The sequence below is a fragment of the Chrysemys picta genome, chromosome 2 (genome assembly GCF_011386835.1).
Source record: "Chrysemys picta bellii isolate R12L10 chromosome 2, ASM1138683v2, whole genome shotgun sequence".
In the NCBI taxonomy this organism is placed as follows: Eukaryota; Metazoa; Chordata; order Testudines; family Emydidae; genus Chrysemys; species Chrysemys picta.
The window spans coordinates 94,541,878-94,565,758 of NC_088792.1; the positions used below are offsets into that span (position 1 = coordinate 94,541,878).

The following is a 23,881-nucleotide window of genomic DNA, read 5'->3' on the forward strand; positions in this document are numbered from 1 at the left end:
AAAACCCGAGTGCCACTGCTACCCCATGTGCCACGTCATAACGTCACTTAGTTGAGGGGAACTCTCAAACAGGGGGCCTAGGGCAAACTGCCTATTTTGCTCCCCACCATTTCCCCACCGACTGTAGTCGTGTCTTTGATGATAATTACTTATGTATCTGCAACTAAGGAGTCTGGCTGGATTCTCAAATATCATTGCATGATTGTCTTTCAACGGTAGCCAAGATGGCTTGTTTCCATTTCATTTCAAGCTAGAAGGTTGAAGCTTTTTTTTCCTGTTGTGAACCTCACCAGTATAATTCAGGCCTTTGTCACCTCAAAACTAGACTTTTGTATTTAGGACTACCCAGGGCCGGTGCTTCCACTAGACAATGCTAGGCGGTCGCCTAGGGCGGCAGGATTTGGGGGGGGTGGCATTTTGCCGCCCTCGGCGGAAATTCGGCGGCGGGGGTCCTTCTGCTCCGGGTCTTCGGCAGAAATTGGGCGGCGGGTCCCTCACTCGCTCCAGGACCCGCCGCCAAAGTGCCCCGAAGACCCGGAGCGGAAGGACCTCTGCCGCCGAAGACCCCAGGCCCCCTGAATGCTAAGAGGACGAGCACTGCCGCCTAAGGCGGCAAAAAGCCTGGCACTACTCCTGGGACTGCCTCTTAAAGCTAGTGAGGAATATGTCAGTCTCCTCGCTAAGAGGCGATTCTTACCACAAGCATTTTTAAGCAATGCTAATGTTCTACACTGGCTGCCTGCAGTTTGTGGATAGTTTAAGGTGTTGGTTCTGACATTTAAAGCCCCATATGGCTCAAGACCATCCCACCTGAGAGACTGTCTCTTTTCCTGGGATATTTTGCCACAATTAAGATCTGCAGAGGCACGTGAGCCAGAGCCCTCTCATTATAAAAGAGAAGGGACCAAAGAGGATATTCTCAGTGAGGACTCCTGTCCTTTGAAATATATGGCTGCCCCTTGGTCCAAAATAGCCTGAATCCGCTGACCTTCAGGGCATGCTCCAAGGCACATCTTTTTAAGAAGGCTGCTGAAGATGCACCGGTTGTTCAGGACTAATGTGTAGGGAAGTGGGAATTGTGTTTGTTTATTTTGCTTTGTCTTGCTGCACAGTTATTAGTATGATCATGTGCTGCAGGAGTGCTGTTTATTTTGCTATACTGACGTGATGCTTTCTTGGAGTTCCTAGGACTGTGAGTCACCTTGTTACCCCCTGCCTGCCAGCATGAAGGGGTCTTTCTTGTGGTTGCTGTGAGCCAGCTCCCTACCCCAATCAGCCTCACTGCCACTCAAGCACTCTCCTCAGAACTCTGCCAGCCCTTCCTTTGCCTTGCAGGGAACACACGGTATACCCCATCCCACAGTCCCTGTAGCAGGGCCGGCTCCAGACACCAGGCACCCAAGCACATGCTTGGGGCGGCACCTGGTAAGGAGCGGCAGGGGGAGCGCGGTGCGGCATTCTGTGGGGGGGCGCTCCGGCGGCGCGGTGCTGGGGGGGCGGGCTCCGGTTGCATGGGGCTTGGTGGGGGTGCGGCGCGGGCACGGCGCTGGAGGGGGGTTCTGGCGGCGCTCGGCAGGGGGCGGGGGCGGGGGCGGGCTCTGGCGGCGCGGCGCTGGGGCGGCGCGGGGGTTCCAGCGGCGCTTGGCGCAGGGGGGGGCGGGCTCCCGCTCTCGGCGGGGGGGCGGCGCGGCGCTCGGCGCTTTTTTTTGCTGCTGGGGGCAGCAAAAAAGCTAGAGCCGGCCCTGCCCTGTAGCAGTGGCTCTTGCAAGGTCCAGCTGCTATCACTGGACACACAGAAATAACCAGCATGCATGGAGTGGAAAATACAGGAGCAAGTATAAATACATGAAAAGATGTGATTTGCCTTACCAAGTATGAGGTCAGTCTAATGAGACAATTCAATTGACAGCAGGATACCACGGGAGGAAAAATAACTTTTGAAGTGGTAATGAGAGTGGCCCATTTCAGACAGTTGACAAGAAGGTGTGAGTAACAACAGGTGGAAATTAGTACTGGGGAAATTAGGTTTAGGTTTTGTAATGACCCAACCACGCCCAGTCTTTATGATGGTGTTTAGGTTCCAAATTAATTCCAGTTCTGCAGTTTCACATTGGAGTCTGTTTTTGAAGTTTTTCATTGAAGAATTACTACTTTCGATCTGCTATTGAGTGACTAGGGAGATTGAAATGTTCACCTCCTGGTTTTTGAATGTTACGATTCCTGATATCAGATTTGTGTCCATTTATTCTTTTGTTTAGAGACTGTCCGGTTTGGCTAACGTACACTGCAGAGGGGCATTGCTGCTCCTGTATTTTCCACTCCATGCATCTAATGAAGTGGGTTCTAGCCTACAAAAGCTTATACCCAAATACATTTGTTAGTCTCAGGTGCTACAAGGACTCCTCGTTGTCTTGCTGATACAGACTAACGCAACTACCACTCTGAAACCTGTCAGAAATAACCACGTTCACTGTCCCCACAGGAAACACTATACACATCAGCTTATTAGGTTCAACTGAGAATTCACACTTGGCTTAATACCCTAGCATTGTGATGCATTTATAATAAAAACAAGGGTAAGTTTATTAACACAGACCAGAGAGTCAGCTTCAGCTAATTAGTGAGTAAACATATTGGAAACAGAATGGTTACAAACAAAACAAAACCTAAACCACAGTCCTAAGTCTACACTTATTAATGACTATCTTTCCTATTTAATACAGAAGATTTTCTCCCAAGGATTCAGTTTTTGACAGAGCTGCTGGTTTCCAGTCAAACCAGGATGCAAGTTTTCATGAATACCCTATGCCCTTAAGGGTATTTCCTCAGTAAATGGATACCAAAATGGCTTTTTGTTCCTCCTTATATTTCCCCAAACTCATTGATTTGACCCCAGTGACAATATGACCTCTTGTGTTTCCCTTCCTGGTGTGCTCTTACAAGTTGTCTTCACATCCACATGTTGACTTGAAATGGAAATGTAGCTCCAGTTGTGTCTGGCTTACAATATTTAATCTACCTATGAATCCAGGAAGATGTATGAATATACAACCCTTTGTCAAAACCAGATTTTCACCTCTGCTGGGGAATAACACCTTGATACAAAGCATAAGGTCATATTTTCAGCATATAGACATAACTTTTAATATAATCAGTATGTACATTTCATGACAGTATAAATGACCATCATGATCCTGGCTTTCATTTAAGATCTCACATGATATTCTTTATACATAAATACTATCACAGCAATGTGTTAGGTATAGTGAGTTTGTCAGGCCTGGTAGAAGTTGCGGTTACTGAACAGGGACCCTTTTGCCAGCTGGCATTGAGGGATTCTTAGGGTCACAACTGAATTACTGTATTTTAAAATAAGTTGTCAGAGGCACCTAGGCTCTCATAAAAGCGCCTGTCATTTTGCAAGTGTAAAGAAAGAAAAATATAAACTAATGAAATACTTAGCATTCAAAAGTGACATAGGTTACTCAATCTGGGAAACATTGTTCTTTCATTTGCCATTGATAAGGTCATATAAAATAAAATATTAATTAAGAACTAGGCTCTTGCTGGAAACAAGACTTTCTTGCACGGGGCGGGGCACGGAGGGAATCAATCCATTGTTGGATTTTAGCTCAGCAGCTAAGACTATTTTGGTGCTGTACGAGGGGTATCAGTGTTGCAATTGTCATTTTTGTTATGGAGTATCTGAGAGAGGGAATTAATTGGGAGGAAATGAAGAGACTGCCGGTGTCAAGAGATGGTTTCTTGAGCATGGATCTGAAAAATCACTTCTTTAAGAAAAGCTGGCATTATGCCCTTCTGTAGGGAAGTATTGTATTCTCTCTGCTATCCATCAACTGCCATGAACAGCAGGGATTTAACTCATATGGCAGCATGAACATCTTTCTGTCAATGCTACTAGCTGAAGATGAAGCAGAGAAGATGTTGCAGTGCTCCACCCCTAGCCTCAGACACAACTTCGCAACCACAGATGCAGACAGCTAAAGCCTTGGCTACACTGGCGGTGTACAGCGCTGCAACTTGCTGTGCTCAGGGGTGTGAAAAAACACCCCCCCAAGCGCAGTGAGTACAGCGCTATAAAGCACCAATGTAATCAGAGCCTGCAGCGCTGCAAGCTATTCCCCTCGGAGAGGTGGAGTCATACAGTGCTATGAGAGCTCTCTCGCAGCGCTGGCGGTGTGACTACACTCGCACTTCACAGCACTGCCGTGGCAAGCACTGCCACGACAGTGCTGTGAAGTCCCGAGTGTAGCCAAGACCTAAGTCTGAATCAGAGCAATCTTACCTACAAAATAATGTGAAAGTTCCTGAAAGGGTGCAACAGTTGACACTGTCACCAGATGCAAATAACATAATTTCATCAAGTTGTTTAACACCCAGAAGAGCTCCCACAGTTCAAACATGAACTCAAGGTGGAAATGATTTCCCTTCATGTTAAGTGTTGGATAAGGAACGATGTAGGATTGGAGTTAATATGTCCAACACTTTCTACACAGGGAAAGTGAACCCACAAATTATTTAGGGATTCTTGTTTAATGCTGAGTGGGATTTTTTTTTCTTTGTCAGCTTAATATAGACAATGAAATCTTCCCTCTTCCCCCTCCCCCCCCCCGAATCAAATTAAGAAAAAATCTGGGTTTGAACCAAGGAGACACTGCATCACTTTCAGTGCAGTCACACATTTGAAAAGAGAAAGGTAGATTGAGCAAATTGATCCTGGGCAAGGTGATGCCCTTTGGTCCCAATTCAGTAAATCAATTAAGCACACACTTAAGTGAATAGGGGCACTAGTCTCTCAGGAGGGAATGGTGAAGACCCTAAATCCATAGTCAATGGAAAGACTTCTACTGATGTCATTTGGCTTTGGCTAAGTGTCAGGGCTTGTAACGTGGCAGTCTGACCTAATGGTTGGAGCCAGGCATGGCACCAAGGTCAGAAGCCAGAGATCAGAGTCAGAGTCCAAAGCCACACCAAAGGTCAAGCCAAAGCATAGATGACTGGTGCCTCCTGATACTGGGGGGAGGGAGGAGGGGAAGAAGAGAAGAACAAGGTAAAGGAGGGGAACACATGACCCCATAATGTGTTGCTTCTGGGAGGAACTTCCAGCCCCACCTCCCTGGACCAGGTCAGCCTATCCCACTGGCTCCTGAGGGGCTGGGGCCACAGGACCAGGGAGCAAGTGCCTCTGGGCTTGGCTGGGGCTAGGCCCAGCCTGGGGAGACTCACAGCATTAGTGTCTCCTCAGAGCTCAGACACACCTCAGCTGGGGAGGTGCAGGCAATGTAGAGTGACCAGATGCCCTGATTTTATAGGGACAGTCCTGATATTTGGGTTTTTTTTCTTATGTAGGCTCCTATTACCCCCCACCCCATCTCGATTTTTCACACTTGCTATATGGTCACCCTAAGACAATGCCCCCTACCTCTGACTGAGTGGAGGCCAGGGAACCTGCTCCCAGTGCCTTCCCTAGAGACCCCCCACCCTGTGCCCAGCCTGGGGCTGCCATGCTCTCCCAATCCCACCAAAGTTACCTGCGGGACGGGGCAGGGTGGCGAGCTCTGTCCTTCTCCCGCTGTGCCTCCCCACTGGCATATTCGGTCCTTCTCCTGGCAGCCGGGCCCAGGAGGGGAGTGGGAGGGAGACGCTTCTCACCCCGGCTGAAGGTGGCTGCTCTGGGTCACTGTCTTTGTGCAGTGCGGCAGCTGCTTGAGAGAGCCCAGCTGGGGAGGCAGCAGTGGCCCACCCCTTCTGCTCTCCGCCCACACCTGGCTGCCAGGGACAGGGGCCAAGCAAGCCAGGAATGTGCTGGGGGCAGGGAAGCTCTAGCTTGCTCAGCCTCTGTCCCTGGCAGCCAGGCTTGAGCAGGGAGTGGAGGGGGGTGAGCTGCCACCACCTTCCCAGCGAGGTTCTTGTAGGCAGCTGCAGCACTGCACAAAGCAGCGACCTGGAGTGGCTGGCATGAGATGTGGCTGGTCCCAACCCCTCCACTCCCTGCCAGGGACAGGGGCCGAGCATGCTGGCGGGCAGGCACAGCAGGAGAAGGACAGAGCCCCTCTCCCTCTGTCCCAACAGGCCAAGCAGAAATCTGGAGGTGCACTTAAGCCCACATGCCCTCCCTAGCTGTCACCTATAAGCAACAACCCCTAGCAACTAGGTGTTCAGACAAGGGGTGGGACAGGAACATGGTGGTGATATCAAATCAGCAGTCTGCTGCTGGTCACCTGACCCTGCTGAGTCACAGCAGTGGCCTCTGGTGGTGGGGTGTTAGTTGCAGTACCCAGAACTGAGATAGCACAGAGGGTGAGGCTCTCATTTAGCAACCCTCTAGGCTGGGGTTTACTGTTGTAGTGCCTGCTCCTAAGATCTTAACTGTAGTGTTCTCATATCAGACAGCAGTATGCTCCTGTAGACGAGCAGACTCACCCCTGCGGCACCTCCTGCTGGGGACTTCTGGGAATTGCTCATTCCAGCTCCAGAGCACCCTCTGCAGGCCAGTGATCCACCTGTCCTCTGGCCCCCATGTCCCTCCCTGGACCCCAGGGCCCTTTTACTTGGGGAGCTGCCCCGTAGCAGTAACCCCTCAGTCTTAGGGTCTCCCCTCCGTGGGGAACCCCCACCCACTATTCCCACCCCCACCTCACCTCAGTATAAGGCTACTGCTAATCATCATCTAGCCCCACACCCTGGGGCAGACTGCAGTATCAGCCTACTCATCACTGGCAAGGTTGGGTTTGGACCTGCTGCCTTGGCCTACCTCTGGGCAGCCCTCTGCAACCCCCAGTACCCCTTAGCCTTCTGCTAGGGGGCAGCCTGGGGCTTTCCAGGCTGGAGCTCCCCAGCCCTGCTCCACTCAGGTACCCTGTCTCTAGCTTCCTACAGCCACACCCATCTCCCTCTACAATAGGGTTACCATACATCCGGCTTTTCCTGGACATGTCTGGCTTTTCGGCAATCAAACCCCTGTCCGGGGGAATTGCCAAAAAGCCGAACATGTCCGGGAAAATTCTGGCCGGGCACTTCCCCTCCCGCGGCTGCTCTGCTCCTCCCCTGACTCTTCGGCTCTGTTTAAGAGCCGAGCTGCCCGAGCGCTATGGGCTTCAGGCAGCCCCCTTGCCTCTGGACCCCAGCCGCCGGCCGGCACTTCCCCTCCCGGGCTCCGGCGGCGCAGGGTCCGGAGGCACGGGGGCTGCCCGAAGCCGGGAGCGCTCGGTAGGGTGACCAGATGTCCCGATTTTATAGGGACAGTCCCGATATTTGGGTATTTTTCTTGTATAGGCTCCTATTACCCCCCACCCCCGTCCCGATTTTTCACACTTGCTCTCTGGTCACTCTATGCTCGGGCAGCTCAGCTCTTAAACAGAGCCGAAGAGTCAGGGGAGGAGCAGAGCCTCCGGCCGCGGCAGCTCTGCTCCTCCCTTGACTCTTCGGCTCTGTTTAAGAGCCGAGCGCTACAGGCTTTGGGCAGCCCCCATGCCTCCGGACCCTGCGCCGCCGGAGCCCGGGAGGGGAAGTGCCTGGCCGGGGGCGCAGGGTCCGGAGGCATAGGGGCTGCTCAAAGCCCAAGTGCTACCGGCTTCACGGTTTGCCGGGCAGCCTCCAGACCCTGCGCCCCTGGCTGGGCGCTTCCCCTCCTGGGCTCCAGCTGTGCTGGGGAAGCGCCGGCCGGGGGTGCAGGGTCTGGGGGCTGCCCGGCAAACCATGAAGCCGGTAGCGCTCAGGCAGCCCTTTTCACGTGGCTGGGAGTGGGAGGGGGCAGAGTTAGGGCGGGGTTGGGTGGGGAAGGGGTGGAGTTGGGGTGGGCTGGGGGTGGGAAATGGGCGGGGCTAGGCCCCTGTGGAGGGTCCTCTTTTTTTATTTGTTAAATATGGTAACCCTACTCTACAAACAGAGAGAGACTGAGTCCTTGTGCCTGACTCCCAGCCTTTATAGGGCCAGCTGGGCCTGACTGGGGCGTGGCTCAACTGCAGCTACTTCCCCAATCAGCCTAGTAGCTTTTAGAGCTGAAGCCCTTTCCAGAGCTGCTTTTACCTTGCAGGGCAGGAGTGGGTGTCCACCCTACTACAGCTGCCAATCCAGCTTCGGTGTGAGGAGGCTGGGGAATTAACACCCTCCTGGACTGGCACACTTGTAAACTCCCCAGGGTGAAGGCTGAAAAAGAAGGGAGGACATGTAGAGAATCCAGGCTTCAGCTCCTAAAATGTTCCTGCTGCAGCAAAAATGCACCCAGTTCTCTAAGAAAGGCTGGTAATGAGATTATTGTTAATGCAATTAGTTTCACACTTTTGCAAATGCTCACATTAAGGCGCTTAATCTAACATGCACACACAGATATTTACCATTTGCCTGGAATAGAAATCTCAGAGTTTATCATTTTACTGCAACACACGCTGTGGTGGGCCAAACAATTTGTCTGTAATGGAGCAGTAGACGCGTATAGTGCCTTGTTTAATTATGCATTCTTTAGCTTCTCTAATTTGGAAAGGCTATTGCACACCACTGTACTTTTAAAATACAACACAGAGCTATTCCTGTGCTGTAACTTCCCTGAAAGAGGTACAAGGAGGAAACCTTTCATCCATGCCCCTGTTTATCCCAAAATCTTTCCCTACGGTAGTGATATAATAATGTATTTAATATTTATTAATGTTGAAGTAGGAAAGAATCTTCTGTATCTGTTCTGTTTACCAATGGTATTTCTACAAGCCTATTCCCATGGTATTTTTAATATTGATGTTGTTGAGTGTAATGTAGATAGATCCGGGGGATTCATACAGCACACTTTGTTATATTATGCTTCATATATATTATGTTTTTGCTGCATGAAAGAGATGTTTATTACTAAAATTAAAATTTGCTGCACATCTTAGCCATTGTATTAACCTCTCTCAATGGACAGCAAAGGAAAAAATTGTGGGAATAAGAGCATGAGAGCAGTGGTTTCAATAACAGTTTTTATAGACAGTAGTGTGAGACTTGCTATTTTGACAGAACTTTTTCTTCTTTTGAAAGAAACTTCTTCAAAATATGCCACCTGCGGTGGCAAGCAGGTAATGATGAACCCACGTGCATTTGAAACAAATGTTAGGGTGGATACCATCTTTCTGAAAACACAATTGCTTTATTTTCTTGGAATGGCTTGTAAGGTAGAAGTGAGTCTATTCCCTGCAATCTAATCTCACCTTTAAACTGGGAGCAAGTGTCCTTCCCTGTCAATCACTTTTCCCTCAATGATTTTTATCATGCTGCTGAGAACAAGTTCTGATAACAAGTGAATGGCTGTACTGGATTTTTGATGAAAAGCACGTCTATTGAACATCTAGTGGTATGTGACAGATGTGAACCAGCAAAAACCTGCAGGAAGAGATAAAATTAAGCAGGTGATATATTGCTGGAAGTGTGCCGTTATTAAAAATAAATAACAGCCTTTCTGAAAATATCAGAGTCTAGATTGGAGTTTGAGTTGGCATTTTGTGTAAATTGTTCTGGACGCTTCAAATGCTCTCAGTAATAAGTGACTGAGGGCAAAGCAGAATGTCAGTAGAGAATGTCAATAGATACAAGAAACGTTAGGGTGGTTATTAGAGTCAGAGCTGTTATTTTTATACATTTGTGAATTAAAAAAATTTCATTGTTCATTGGTAAAGAGAAGCACAATGGATTGTGATGTGTTTTAGTGGATAACCATATACAGTATTGCCCTTATGAAAGTTCTGGTATAGGGAGCAGCTACCATGAAACTTTATGTGGGTGGTTTTGGTACTTTATTCTTTAACAAAATATGGTGAGTGACTTTCGTGCTTGTGTAAGTGAGACATTACCAACACTGGTTTGGCCCAGACATAGAGCTGCTGGCTACCACTATAAACTTTCTCCACATAATCCTGCCTATTCTCCTCACTCTCGATCTGCAACACCCTAGGCATTTCTGTCATGGGCCTCTTGAACAGAGACAGCCAATCATGATGAATTGTCTGGTGGTTTTGTGAAGTAGGAAAAGGGAACTAGCATGAGACCACCAAATTAGTTTTCAGGTGACACCAGCCAGAATTTGAACCCTTGCTATGATAAGATGTATGCTGGTGTAAAGCCATGGTAGATGAGAGCAGAATCATGATCATGGGTTATTATTGTGGGCTTATCTACATGGCGAATTACACTGCAGTAAACCAGGGTGCGAATCTATAGCCCACCAGCTTTGCTACAACACACAATGAAAGTGTCATAAAAGCACTGTAGCACTGCAGCTGGTCACGTAGTAGTTCACTGTGTAGACAAGCCCTGTGTCTAACATGAAATGAGAGGCCAGTCAGTGGCGGATTAGCTACTGGGCCGATGGGGCCTGCACCCTGGGCCCCAGCCAACTGGGGGTCTCTGGAAAAAATCTACTGCTGGAGCCCTGGCCGCTGGGTGGGGTGGGTCGCAGGACACCCCCATACCCTGAATCCACTCTGCGGCAGCAGCGCAGGGCAGGCAGGGTAGGGGGAACCCTTCTCCAGCACCCTCTGACCCCGTCCCAGGCAGAAGTCGCGGGATGGGAGAAGCTCCCCTCAGCAGCCCCTGACCTCATTCCTGGCAGAAGCCGCAGGATGGGGGAAGCCCCCTCCAGGGGCCCTGACCCCTTACCCATCCCAAGCCCCTGGACAGGGGTAGCCTCAGCGCTCCCCACCCGTCCTTGGCAGATGCTCCGGGCAGCCGGGGAAGCCCCTACCCCCGACCCCACTCTCTGGCTGGACAGGGCAGGAGAAGCCCCAGTGCCCTGACCCTGGTGTCCTGCAAAAGCGCGAGGGGCGGCAGGCGAAGCTCCAGCACCTGAACTCCCACTGCAGCCATTGGACTGGAGAAGCTCTCACTCCCCACTGCACCCCAGTGCCGTGGCACGGGGACAGAAATTCTCCACGTTTGGGGCCGCAGTGAGGGGGGGAGCAGAAAGGAGCAAAAGGGGTTGTGGGGCTCCAGTGGGGGAGGTGAGATGGGGGGGGACCCTAGGTGGTTCGGGTTCTGTAGTTTCCACATTGGAGTGTTGCTCTTTTAAGACTTCTGAAAACGTTTCACACCTTGTCCCTCTTCGATTTTGGAAGACACTTCAGATTCTTAAACCCTGGGTCAAGTGCTGTATCTATCTTTAAAAATCTCACATTGGTGCCTTCTTCATGTTTTATCAAATCTGCAGTGAAAGTGTTAAAATGAACAACATGTCTGAGTCATCATCTGAGACTGCTAAACATGAAATATATGGCCGAATGTGGGTAAAACAGCTGGAGACATACAGTTCTCTCACAAGAAGTGAAGTCACAAATTTAATTAATGCATTATTTTGTTAATGGGTGTCATCAGCATAGAAGCATGTCCTCTGGAATGGTGACTGAAGTTTCAATTGGTATTCTATTGTTTACCAGTGCAATTAAAACGGTGATGAATCGCGATTCATTTTTTTTAATTAATCACGTAAGTTAACTGCGATTAATTGACAGCCCTAATCAGAAGTAATCACTCACAATACAGTCAGGCCAAGAAGATTTAGTAATCTGGGCCAGATCCTCAACTGGTGTAAATGAGTGTAGTCTATTGGAGTCAATGAAGTAATGCTGATTTACACCAACTGAGTATCTCACCCAGATGCCCAAAGGACAGGAAATAGTGATTCTGCAACTACTACCTATTTGCATTTGTTTTATTTGGCATTTTATTAAGGCACTTCCCTGTTAGTCACAGGTTTAAAATAATGTAGATTTCTAGCACCTGCATTCTAACACAGCTGGAGTTGTGTAGTATAGCTTTGCTAAAATAATCACAGTCTGTTTGCTGCTCAGTATGTTGCTGATGGAAATGTAAACTTTCCCTCCCATAAACTATTCTCTGCAAGGTGGTATGTAACACTTTGGGGGTTTTTTAATGTCCAAAGAAAAATATAGATATATACTGTAGCAAAATCTTGGCCATTAGCTTAGTGAGGATGACTGGATTTCAGGTAGGTGTACCCAAATCTTCCGTACCTATCTAGAGCTTGAAACTAGACACCAGTTAGGGCTGGGTAAAAATTAGATTTTCTGTCCCAAAGGAAATTCCAGGGTATCAACATACGTCTTAATCCAAAATCTGGATGAAAAGTAAAATATCAAAATTTTTAGCAGAATGGAAATTTCAATGTAGAAATGTTGAAACACAGGGTAATGTAATCCTGCCAGGGAGCCCAGCCCATAAGGAAAAATGGGGCATGAGGCAACTGTATTACAGTTCCCATGAGGCACCTTAGCCAGATGCTGTTCAGTGTCTAACTGGTTTGAAACAAAGGCCTGGTCCCCACTAAGCCCCCACTTCGGACTAAGGTACGCAAATTCAGCTACGTTAATAACGTAGCTGAATTCGAAGTACCTTAGTCCGAACTTACCGCGGGTCCAGACTCCCCCATCGATGCCGTGTACTCCTCTCGCCGAGCTGGAGTACCGGCGTCGACAGCGAGCACTTCCGGGATCGATCCCAGAACATCGATTGCCTGCCGCCGGACCCTCCGGTAAGTGAAGACGTACCCAAAATGTTTCATTTCAGTTCAACATACCCAAATGTTTTAATTCAGATTGCTTGAGTCCAAATGCAAACATTTTGTTTTTATTTTCCTACATGGAAAATCAATTTTTTTAGCAAAATTGCAACATTCCCATGGAAAATTTTGATTGTGCAGAAACTGCATTTTCTATTGAAACTCAGAGAAAATTTCCACCAGCTCTAATAACAACCAAAGCAATATCATGTCGGCTTGTTAAGGGCTGGGCTGAGTGTGGTTCTGTTCTCACAGAATCCTAGAGATAAGCGACCAGCAGTTCATCTAGTCTGACCTCCTGTATATCACAGGCCACCAACTGCAACCTCCAACACCAAACACATGTCCTCACCATTTTCTGTAGAATTTATGCACTCGTTTAAAACAAAGGTTACTACCCATAACCCTGTGGATATAGCATGATCTGAGTCTGCAGATATACAAAGGTATGGACTGCTCCCATTAAGCATAGTGGCACGTTAACCCTGAAACCTAATGAAAACAATTGAAAATGCCAATGTTGTTGCATAATTTTCATAAAAAATAACCAGTCAGCTAATGTGGGTTTCTGTGCTGATCTTGAGAATACCATGACTATTTTCCCCCATCAGCAATCTGACCCCTGGATACACAAACATTCTAGACCCACCCGATGCAGAAGACAAGGCAGAGTGGCCTACCCACATAGAGCACTAGACTGGGACTGAGGAGACCTGGGTTCCATTTGCATCTCTACCACTGGCCCGCTGGGTGACGTTGGGCAAATCCCTTCTCATCCCCGTGCCTCGGTTTCTCCAGCTGTAAAGTGCTTTGAGATCTACTGCTGAAAGCGGTAGGGATTTTTTTATTACTATTATCTGATACCTGAACATCTCTATCGTCATTACCAAAATTACTAGGACTACATAAGCCAAAAAGCCTTTAACATCACTGTTTAGTGTCCTGTTGTGTAATACTACAGAACTACATTGCATCATGTGTGTTAACTTACTGGGGAAACAACAGGATGTAATAACGTAAGACGGTATCTAAATGGCGAAAGCTTTGCACTCTTGCTTTCAAATCCAGTATTCTGTATTCTAACAAACAACTTCATTAGAAACCCATGAAAGACTCCTTACGGGCAAAACCCACTCATACAAACCCATACGAGTAAGGAAATCCAAAGTTGAGCCACACCTCTTAACACACACGCATTATTACACTTTCCATTGTCACTGACAGGCTCTGAACCTCCACCCTCCAGTGAGAAAGAAACACACTGCACATAACACATGGACATAGTCCAGCATTTATTGCAAAACCTCATATTTCTGTACACACACTAGAAATGACACATTTACTATGCTCCACATAGTAGTGGCATGGGGGGAGGGGGCAGCCCCAGCTTTTCTGTTGGCCTCCCTTGCTTTTTGATAGTACAGTTACCGTTCCTTCCCCGTGGCCTGACATTGCTGCTTGTTCCTGTTGCACCCCAGCTTCTGCAGCTCCTTTGAAACGTCTGCAGAAATGTTTTTATTCCTGTGGAATTCCACGCTGCGCTGCTCCGTCTCGCCAAGCCAAGGAAATCCAGGACTAGGCAGCAGCACAAGGCTTCCTTGCAGCTTTGCAGATGCCATATCCTGTGTGCTCACAAAGGGGCAGAGAGGCATTTCCAGAACATCCTGGGCATTTTAAAGGAGGTGGGGGGTAGGTTTGCAGTCGGTGTGACCTCTAGGCAGCAGAGTTCAACACTGTGACCAAAGCAGTCATTGTCATGGGGCATTGGGGAACTGTTGCTGGTGCACCGTTTTATTGGTACAGGTGATACACAGGTACTGTACCTGTGGAATGGTGCCGGTAGAGGGATTAAGTCATTCAGGAGCTGGTTTAACTTGACCGACAGAACGTCAGGGTTTTACCGACAGGACTCAAAACTGAGTGTGGATTCACGCAAGGATGTGCAGAAATAAGGCAAGTTTTACCGGTAAAACTTTTTAGCATAGACCAGGCCTGAGTCACTGCACATATAGCAGCAGCACAACGTAGGCTAATCATGGTGAGGTCATGTTACAGGTCTTTGTGTTGTAGCATGAGCTACCTTCACTCTTTCCAACTGCAGCAGAGACAGAACAGGGAGAGGGGAAGAGTGTCAACTCCCACAGAGCAGAATTGAGAGCTTCATCCCTGAGGTGGCCTCTGTTTGACAAAAACCTTCATCGTTACCAGAGAGGCAGAGGGGGAGGAGAAGCTACATACACGGGACATACAGGTGGGAGTGAGACATCCAACGCAAGAGAAATTGGAGGGATAGCTTTAATAATGATGGATGTGGAGGTAGAGGAGAAGGATGTGTGGGGGATAAATGAGGGTCAGTGCAGCTAGGCAGCACAGAGGACTGAGCTCATCAAAGTCTTTTCAAAGCCCTTCCTACAAATGTCCTCCCAGATTCCGAGAAATAATCTCACAGGCAGTCTCAGTTTGGAAAGCCATGTGTGGCTCTTCAGAGTGTCAGCCTGTGATCCATCGAGAGATCACCAACTATAACTGTTTGGGCAGGCGTAGAACTTAGAGCTCTGATCTTTACTGCTCATCTCCTCTGTCTAACCCCAGCAAAGTCCTTTGTCTGGAGGAGGATGAGGAGTGGGGAGCTGCTAATTAAGAAGCTAAGAGGACTTAGCGCCAAGGTCCACTAATGTCCAAGCAGCCTCAACCAGCCACATATCTGTGGATTGCTGGTTGAGATTCTCACTACTCACTGTAACTTCCCCAGCCAGTGAATCATGGTTAAGGCTAAGATTTTGTCACGGGTATTTTTAGCAAAAGTTATGGACAGGTCACGGGCAATAAACAAAAATTCACGGCCCGTGACCTGTCCATGAATTTTACTCTATAAATACCCTGGATTAAAACTTAGCAGCTCCTGGGGCCTTGCTGGGGACCAGGGCACTGTTGTTCTGGGGGCCCCAGGACACCGCACTAGCCCCTGCACTGGCCGTGGGGGCTGACTGCCCCCAGCCATCCCTGCTCCGAGGCATCGGGGACTGCTGCTCAGGTGCTCCCCGGGGTTGCCCAAGGACTGCTGCTCGGGTGCTCCCCACGGCCAGCCACCCCGGGGACAGCTGCTCGGGCAATCCTCAGGGCTGCCCCTGGGACCGCTGTCCCCCGCGGGGCCAGCTGCTCTGGGGCCACTGCTTGGGTGCTTCCCCTGTGCCAGCTGCTGGAGCAACTGCTGGTGCGGCTGGCCCCAGGGCCACTCCAGCCGCACTTGATACAGCTGGTCGCGGGGTGCCCGAGAAGCTGGCCCTAGGACCAGCTGCTCTGGCGGCCCTGGGATCAGCCACACTGGCCATTGCAGCTGGGAAAGTCACAGAGGTCGTGGAAAGTCATGGAATCTGTGACATCCACAACCTCTGTGACAGAATCGCAGCCTTAATCATGGTTTGCTGGCTTCTCTCACTGCTCTATCACAGACACACCACACACACTCCCCTCAATCACTTCAGCACTGGGGAATGTATAATTTACGGAATTTTCTATAACAATGTATAAATGATACTTTTATATTTTTGAAGACTGTAGCAATATCAAAATTATATGGATTGAGGGCTCCAACATGCAAACCGCTAGTCACATGGGTAGACCTCATTCACATGAAAAACCCTGTTGACTTCAGAGTAAATATGTCCTTTTGGCATAACGTGCATAATGGCTTTAAAGCAAAACATTATATAGTACAGCGTTTTCCCCCCCTGAAACAGCACAAAGGATTCTGGGATATAGAACACAAAGGATTCTGGGATATGGAACACAAAGGATTCTGGGACATAAAGATCACAGAATAAAATACTGGGTGTTTTGGGAGCCACAGAAGGAAAAAGACCATTGTTCAGATTTTAAATCTGAGAATCCATTGTGGCATACAAAGGGCATAGGACAGAAAACATTACGCTGACTGAATACCAGTTGCTAAGGAAACCCACAGCATGCCTATTTTAAAAGTTTTCCAGAGAAAAAAGAAAAGCCAGTTGGGAAGTAAGGTTGGATCCTTTGCTTAGAGTGGAAATGAAATCCAAGGGTCATCTGAGGAGTGGACAGAAGGGGTTAGTACTGTAGTTAGCTTAGAGGCTTCCTGGGAGTGAAGACCAATAGGTCAAGCTTCAGAAGTCTGACTGATTAATGGGGGAAAGGGAAGCTTCTCTAAAATTTCCAGACTGAGATTAAATGACAAAGAATCTAAATATAGGGTTTTATTATGGTTCTTATTGCCATTTTTTCTTGTTTTTTTTTTTTCAAGCCTAGCTTGGTTTCTCCTTCAGTTTCCTCGCATAATTTAAAGGAACTTGTGGCTTACTCTAAATTGTGCTGAATGCCCTTATACCAAGGGGCAGGGCCGGATTAACTTTTTGTGGGCCCGGTGCCAAACATATTTGTGGGCCCGCCTGCGGCATGAAGGGGGCAGGGGCAAGAGAACAGAGGGCAGGGCGGATTTGATTTAAATCATGATTTAAATCACTAATCAGACTCGATTTAATCATGGATTTCTACATAAAAGTGCATTCTTGTTGGTTGTTATAACATAATACATATTCTTCACAACTCAGAGATAGATGTAGGTTTTTAGAAGGTACACACTATACATTTTTAAACAGTGATTTATTTATTCAACAGGTTAATCATTAATATTTGGAGGATTTTTCTTGCCATTCTGTATTAGGAGGAGAACATCACCAGACAGACATTTAAATTGTTTTATTTAACTAAAACAACGTTAAGTATTCTGGATTTTTTTGTTCAACAGCAAACATAATATTTTAACAAAAAAGCATATGTCGCTCACTTCTCACAGACTTCTTCTCCTTGTCCAGATCTATTCTGCCCTCAACAATCTTCCATTCATTGAACTTTTTGAAACTTTTCACTTTTAGAGAGAGGTAAGGGATTGACTCTTTGTACACAAATTTGCAGAGGGACAATAGGGTTGAGGTCTGTTATTTCTCACCTCCATATATTATTTATTTATTTAAACCCATTTTTGCTTTAACAAGCATGTTACCTCTGGAGACACAAATCCACAGTTTGAGAACTGCAAAATTAAGCATCTCTGATGGTATCTTATAGACTGAGCACTGAGTCCCATTGGGTAGATAGAAAGATTAACCTAAATCCATACAGAAGCCTGTGGAACCCCATAAAATTGGGTCCCTAATCCATGAACTATTAGAATTCATTTACGAAACTTTTCTTAAACATTACATAAATATATTGTCTCATACAATAGAATTAGAATTTATAATCCCTATTCCATGATGAGATATAATGTATCTCAATTAAAACTATTTTTAGATAGGTATTTTTCCTCAAAAATCTGATTAAAATTAAAAAAATCTGATTTTTTAATTTTTTTAAAAATAATTGATTTTTATCCACCCTGGTGTGTGTGGGGGGGAAAGGATTGGTCCCCAGCTGGAGCAAGGCAGGGGTCAGGGGCAAGATGAGCACAGTGGGGCATGGGGGAAGGATTTGTCCCTGCTGATTGGATCAAGGCAGGGGCCAGGGGCAAAAGCATAGCGGGGCAGGGCTGGGGAGGGGGTAAAAAGGATTCCCCCACCCTGCCCACATAGAGCGGGTACCTACCTTCTCCCTGGTTCTAGCCCATTCTCTTTGTCTCTCTCTGCACTGAGCTGAGGGTGGGGGTGCACTGAGCACAGGGCTGGGGGTGCTGGGTCTGGGGGGGGGAGTTAGGGTGCAGGAGCAGGCTGGGGGTGGGGTGCAGGGTCTGGCCAGGAGTTAGGGTGAGGAAGGGGGCTCAGGGTTGGGGCAGGAGGTTGGAGTGTGGAGTCTAAGAGCTTTTCTGTATGGCCATTTTTCATAACTGTTATTTATTTATGCTGTTCTGATATGTGAAGAAACATTTCTTCATTGCTTTTTTGTGGTATTATTTTCCTAACACATACTCCTTTGAGTTTCCGGTATACGGAGGTCACTTTTCCTCTCCTTCCTCTTCCCTCTTTTGTGCATAAATCTTGGGTTCGTTCACTTCTTTTCTCTGCTGCTGCTGCTGCTGGTAAGTCAGATGACATGCCCATGGCAGCTAGGAGGGTAAAGAAAATTGTAAGGAAAGTTCTATTGTGTAACCCCCCAATTTTTATTTATTTATTTTCAAAAAACCAGATCTAAGGATACAGCATTTTTGGAAGTCTCCTTTGTTTTCCATCATTCCAGTGGCGAGTTATATGTCCTTTGTCTACATCTACATCGATAGACTGGATTTCTACTGCAAAGTTTCGGTCAAATGGCCTCCATCTCACATCCAGCAAATGAACTACAGAAAAAGTGACAGATCTCTAAAAATTGTCTGGAAAAATCACAGGTATGTACAGTAAATGTCTACTCTCCTATCTGATATATTTAATCACTGCAGTTTTCTCTAAGCAGAAATTTATTTTACACGTTTCATATGGGTCTGTTTGTTGGAGTGTGGATATTGTAGTCACTGTCAATCATGAATCTACACCATGAAGAATCGTAGAAACATAGGGCTGGATTTCCTAATATCTAACCTTAACCTCCCTTGCTGTAGGTTAAGCCCATTACTTCTTGTCCTATGTTCAGTGGACATGGAGGACATGGAAGACAATTGATCACCATCAGGTCCCCTTCAGTCTTCTTTTCTCAAGGTTATTTTTACCATTCCTCAGCAGTCAGGTTTTCTAAACTTTTTATCATTATTGTAGGTCCCCCGCCCCTCCTTTTTTTCCCTATTTGTCCACATCTGTCTTAATGTGTGGCGCCCAGAATTAGACACAGTCCTCTAGCTGAGGCGTCACCAGTGTTAAGTAGAGCAGGACACTTACCTCCTATGTCTTACATATGACACTGCTGTTAATACACTCCAAAATGATGTTAGTCTTTCTCACACCTGCATCACATTGTTGACTTGTATTCAATTTGTAATCTGCTACAACCCTCAGATCCTTTTCAGCAGTACCATCTCCTAGACAGTTATTTCCCCATTTAAGAGTTGTGCATTTAATTTTTCCTCCCTAGGTGAAGTACTTTGCATTTGTTTTTATTTAATTTCAGCTTGTTGATTTCAGACCAATTCTCCAATTTGTCAAGGTCAATTTGAATTCTAATCCTGTCTCCCATGTTTTTGAAATCCCTCCCAGCTTGGTGTCATCTGCAAATTTTATAAGCATATTCTTAATTAGAATTAGTCAAAAATAATTAGAATGAATCAAAAATTGTCATACTTTTTAACATAAAATGGCTTTTTGACTAAATGAAATTTTTTGTGAAAAAAATATTTTTAAAATTTTCCAGGTTTTTGTTTTAAAAAATTTTTTTTGTTGTTGTTTTTGGTTGTCGATAATTGGTAAAATTTTGGTTTAGGATTTTCAGTTGTTTTGAAACCAAAACAATTTCTACTAAAAACTTCAACACAAAAGGAAAATTTTCATTCTCATTGAGATTTTGAGAGGGAAAACAGGTCCTAGTCAGCTGTACAAAGAATATATATGCCTCTTCCATGGAGTCCAACCTTTGGATTACATGAAAATCTACATGATTATGAAGGGCAACTCTGACAGTCCTGATACAGATCTTTATCACAGGGTAAATTTTGCAAAGATGTTTGTGTGTGTGTGTGTGTGTGTGTGTGTGTGAGAGAGAGAGAGAGAGAGAGAGATTGAGATTTTAATTCATTCATCAACACCGATTATAATACGTTTTAGAGATTTTGTCAACCTTGATTTTTTTAAAATGAGATTACAAGTTTGCTTGATTAAGGTAATAGTGTTAATGTAATAAATTTAGACTTCTGTAAGGCACTTGGCTTGGTACCACATGACATTTTTATTAAGAAACTAGAATACATAATCAACATGGCATACATTAAATGGATTAAAAACTGGCTAACTGATACATCTCAAAATGTAATTGTACACGGGGAATCATCATTAATCATCATGTGTTTCTAGGGAGGTCCCACTGGGATTGATTCTTGGTCCTAAGCTATTTAATATTTTTATCAATGAACATATAAAATTATTAATAATAAAGTTTGCAGATGACACAAAGATTAGGGGGAGTGGTAAATAAGGAAAAGATCTAGTCACTGATACAGAGTGTTCTGGATCTGGGCACAAGCACACAATATGTGTATCACTATGTATATAGTAAAATATAAAGTCATACATCTAGGGAAAAAGAATTCAAAAAATAGATACGGGATGGGGGACTCTATCCTGGGAAGCAGTGATTCTGAAAAGGACTTAGGAGTCATGGTGTATAATAGCTGAACATAAGCTCCCATTGCAATCATATGCCCAAAAAGGTTAATGTGCTCCTTGGATGTATAAACAAAGGAATATCAAGTTGGAATAGGGAAGTTATATTTAGGGCTGTCAAGCAATTAAAAAAATTAATTGCAATTAATCGCGCTGTTAAACAATAATACAATACCATTTATTTAAATATTTTGTATCTTTTCTACATTGTCAAATATAATGATTTCAATTATAACACAGAATACAAAGTGTACAGTGCTCTGTACAAAATAAATAGTATTTTTCAGTTCACCTAATACAAGTACTGTAGTGCAATCTCTTTATCACGAAAGTTGAACTTATAAATGTAGAATTACGTATGAAAAAACTTGCATTCAAAAATAAAACAATGTAAAACTTTAGACCCTACAAGTCCCCTCAGTCCTACTTCTTGTTCAGCCAATTGATCAGACAAACAAGTTTGTTTAGATTTGCAGGAGCTAGTGCTGCCCGCTTCTTTTTTACAATGTCACCTGAAAGTGAGAACAGCCATTTGTGTGGCACTGTTGTAGCCAGCATTGCAAGATAGTTACGTGCCAGGTGCACTAAAGATTCATATGTCCCTTCATGCTTCAACCACCATTCCAGAGGACATGCTTCCATGCTGATGATGGGTTCTGCTCCATAATGTTCTAAAGCAGAGCGGATTTGCTCTAAAGCAGAGCAGAAGATTGATTTGCTTTTTTGGGGTTTGGGTTCTGTAGTTTCCGCATTGGAGTGTTGCTCTTTCAAGATTTCTGAAAGCATGTTCCACACCTCGTCCCTCTCAGATTTTGGAAGGCACTTCGGACTCTTAAACCTTGGGTCAAGTGCTGCAGCTATCTTTAGAAATCTCACATTGGTACCTTCTTTGCGTTTTGTCAAATCTGCAGTGAAAATGTTCTTAAATTGAACAACCTGTGCTAGGTCATCATCTGAGACTGCTATAACATGAAATATATGGCGGAATGCTGGTAAAACACAGAGCAGAAGACATACAATTCTCCTCCAGGGAGTTCAATCTCAAATTTAATTAATGCATTTTTTTTAACGAGCGTCATCAGCATGGAAGCATGTCCTCTGGAATGGTGGCTGAAGAATGAAGGTACATATGAATGTTTACCATATCTGGCATGTAAATACCTTGCAATGCTGGCTAGAACAGTGCCATGCAAATGCCTGTTCTCACTTTCAGGTGACACTGTCCATAAGACGTAGGCAGCATTATCTCCTGTAAATGTAAACAATGTGAGCAATTATCTGAACAAGAAGTAGGACTGAGTGGACTTGTAGGCTCTTAAGTTTTACATTGTTTTCTTTTTGAGTGCAGTTATGTAATAAAAAAAATCTACATTTGTAAATTGCAATTTCATGGTAAAAAGATTGCACTACAGTACTTGTATGAGGTGAATTGAAAAATACTGTTTCTTTTGTTTATCATTTTTACAGTGCAAATATTTGTAATAAAATAATAATATAAAGCGAGCACTGTACACTTTGTATTCTGTGTTGTAATTGAAATCAATATATTTGAAAATGTAGAAAAACATCCAAAAAGATTTAATAAATTTCAATTGATATTCTATTGTTTAATTGTCTAATTAAAACTGTGATTAATCATGATTACTTTTTTGAGTTAATCATGTGAGTTAACTGCGTTTAATCGACAGCCCTAGTTATATTGCTTCTGTATTTGGCGCTGGTGCAACCGGTACTAAATATTATGTCCAGTTCTGGTGGTTATATTTCAAGAAGAATGTTGATAAATTGGAGAATTTCAGAGGGCCACGAGAGTGATTAAAGGGTTGGAAAACATGCCGTATAGTGATATGCTCAATAGATTGAGCTCCTTGAGTCTAACAAGGGGAAGGTTAAGGGGCAACTTGATCGCAGTCTATAAGTACCTACATGGGGAACAGAAATTTGATAATAATCGGCTCTTCAGTCTAATAGACAAAGGTATAATAAGATCCAGTGGCTAGAAATTCAAACTAGACAAACTCAGACTAGAAATAAGGTGCTAATTTTTTAACAGTGGGGGTAATTAACCACTGGAACAATTTACCAAGGGTTGTATGGGATTCTCTGTCACTGGAAATTTTAAATCAAGATTGGATGTTTTTCTAAAACATATGTTGTAGTTCAAACAGGAATGAATTCAGGGAAGTCCTATGGCCTGTGTCATATTAATAATATATAATAATAAGGTAATCTATGAATTTATGAAACATCAATACTCAAATTTATCACAAAAAGCCTTTTGTCAATCACTATTATGAAAGACTCTCTAGTTTCTGGACTTCTGCCTAGCACAATCTGCTACCCCCTCTGCTGAAAGATGTTTTGATGATTTCCTGAAAGCCCCCATCATCAACAGATGCTTCTTTGGCTTCTATATGATGCCAAATGAGGTGGTTGTGTGCCCTTGTGCTACTGTTCTTCAAAACCCCTGTCTCCCAAAAGTTTAGCCAAAAGACAAGACATTTAGTGTAGAGAAGGATTCAAGATTTGCTTCAGATCTCATGTAATACCACTGACCATGATGTAGCCTGGGTGGGAGGGAGCTAGGAAAGGAAGGAGACACAAGGCCCTCCCTGAAGAGCCCTGAATATATATATTACAAGGTCAATCCAATCCCCCTCCATTTTCATGGGCATAGCAAGCTGGTGTAATTCTGCAACACAGAGGTGAGGGCCAGAATGAAGCAACCCTGTGCAGCAACAAAACACAATCCTGCAGCGAATCCATAGTGTGGAGGAGTCTTTTGGAGGTGGGACTGAGCCAGTAGATCTGCAACTACATAATCTGAGTGGGGAAACCACATAGGAGAGAGTCATCTCTCTCAGAAGCTAGTGCAACCCTGAGGCTGCATTAGTGGCCACAGAGTGGTTTCCTCTGCTGTTTCTCAGCCTGTGGCAGTTATTTGTCTGCCCTTTGACCCTCGTATACAGTCTATCTCTTGGGCTCCACACAGATTCCAAGATCGTGGACTAATGTCATAAAGTGTTTACCTGTCAATACATAAGACTTCATG

The 23,881-nt window shown here is 45.4% G+C and overlaps 1 protein-coding gene across 3 annotated transcripts in view; it reads left to right on the forward strand.

Annotated features, from left to right (window-relative positions):
* The window catches only part of LOC101944619 (probable G-protein coupled receptor 141), a 38,429-nt gene that overhangs the window by 1,826 nt on the left and 12,722 nt on the right, over positions 1-23,881 (forward strand). Inside the window, exons 1-2 of one of the 3 annotated variants that reach the window (XR_010598402.1) lie at positions 8,036-8,265; positions 18,713-18,911. The gene's annotated coding sequence lies outside the window, so the exon portion shown is untranslated. Of the gene's footprint in view, positions 1-8,035; positions 8,266-18,712; positions 18,912-23,881 lie in introns of those variants that run through there. The other 2 variants (XR_010598403.1, XM_065583781.1) reach the window with 2 other exon arrangements.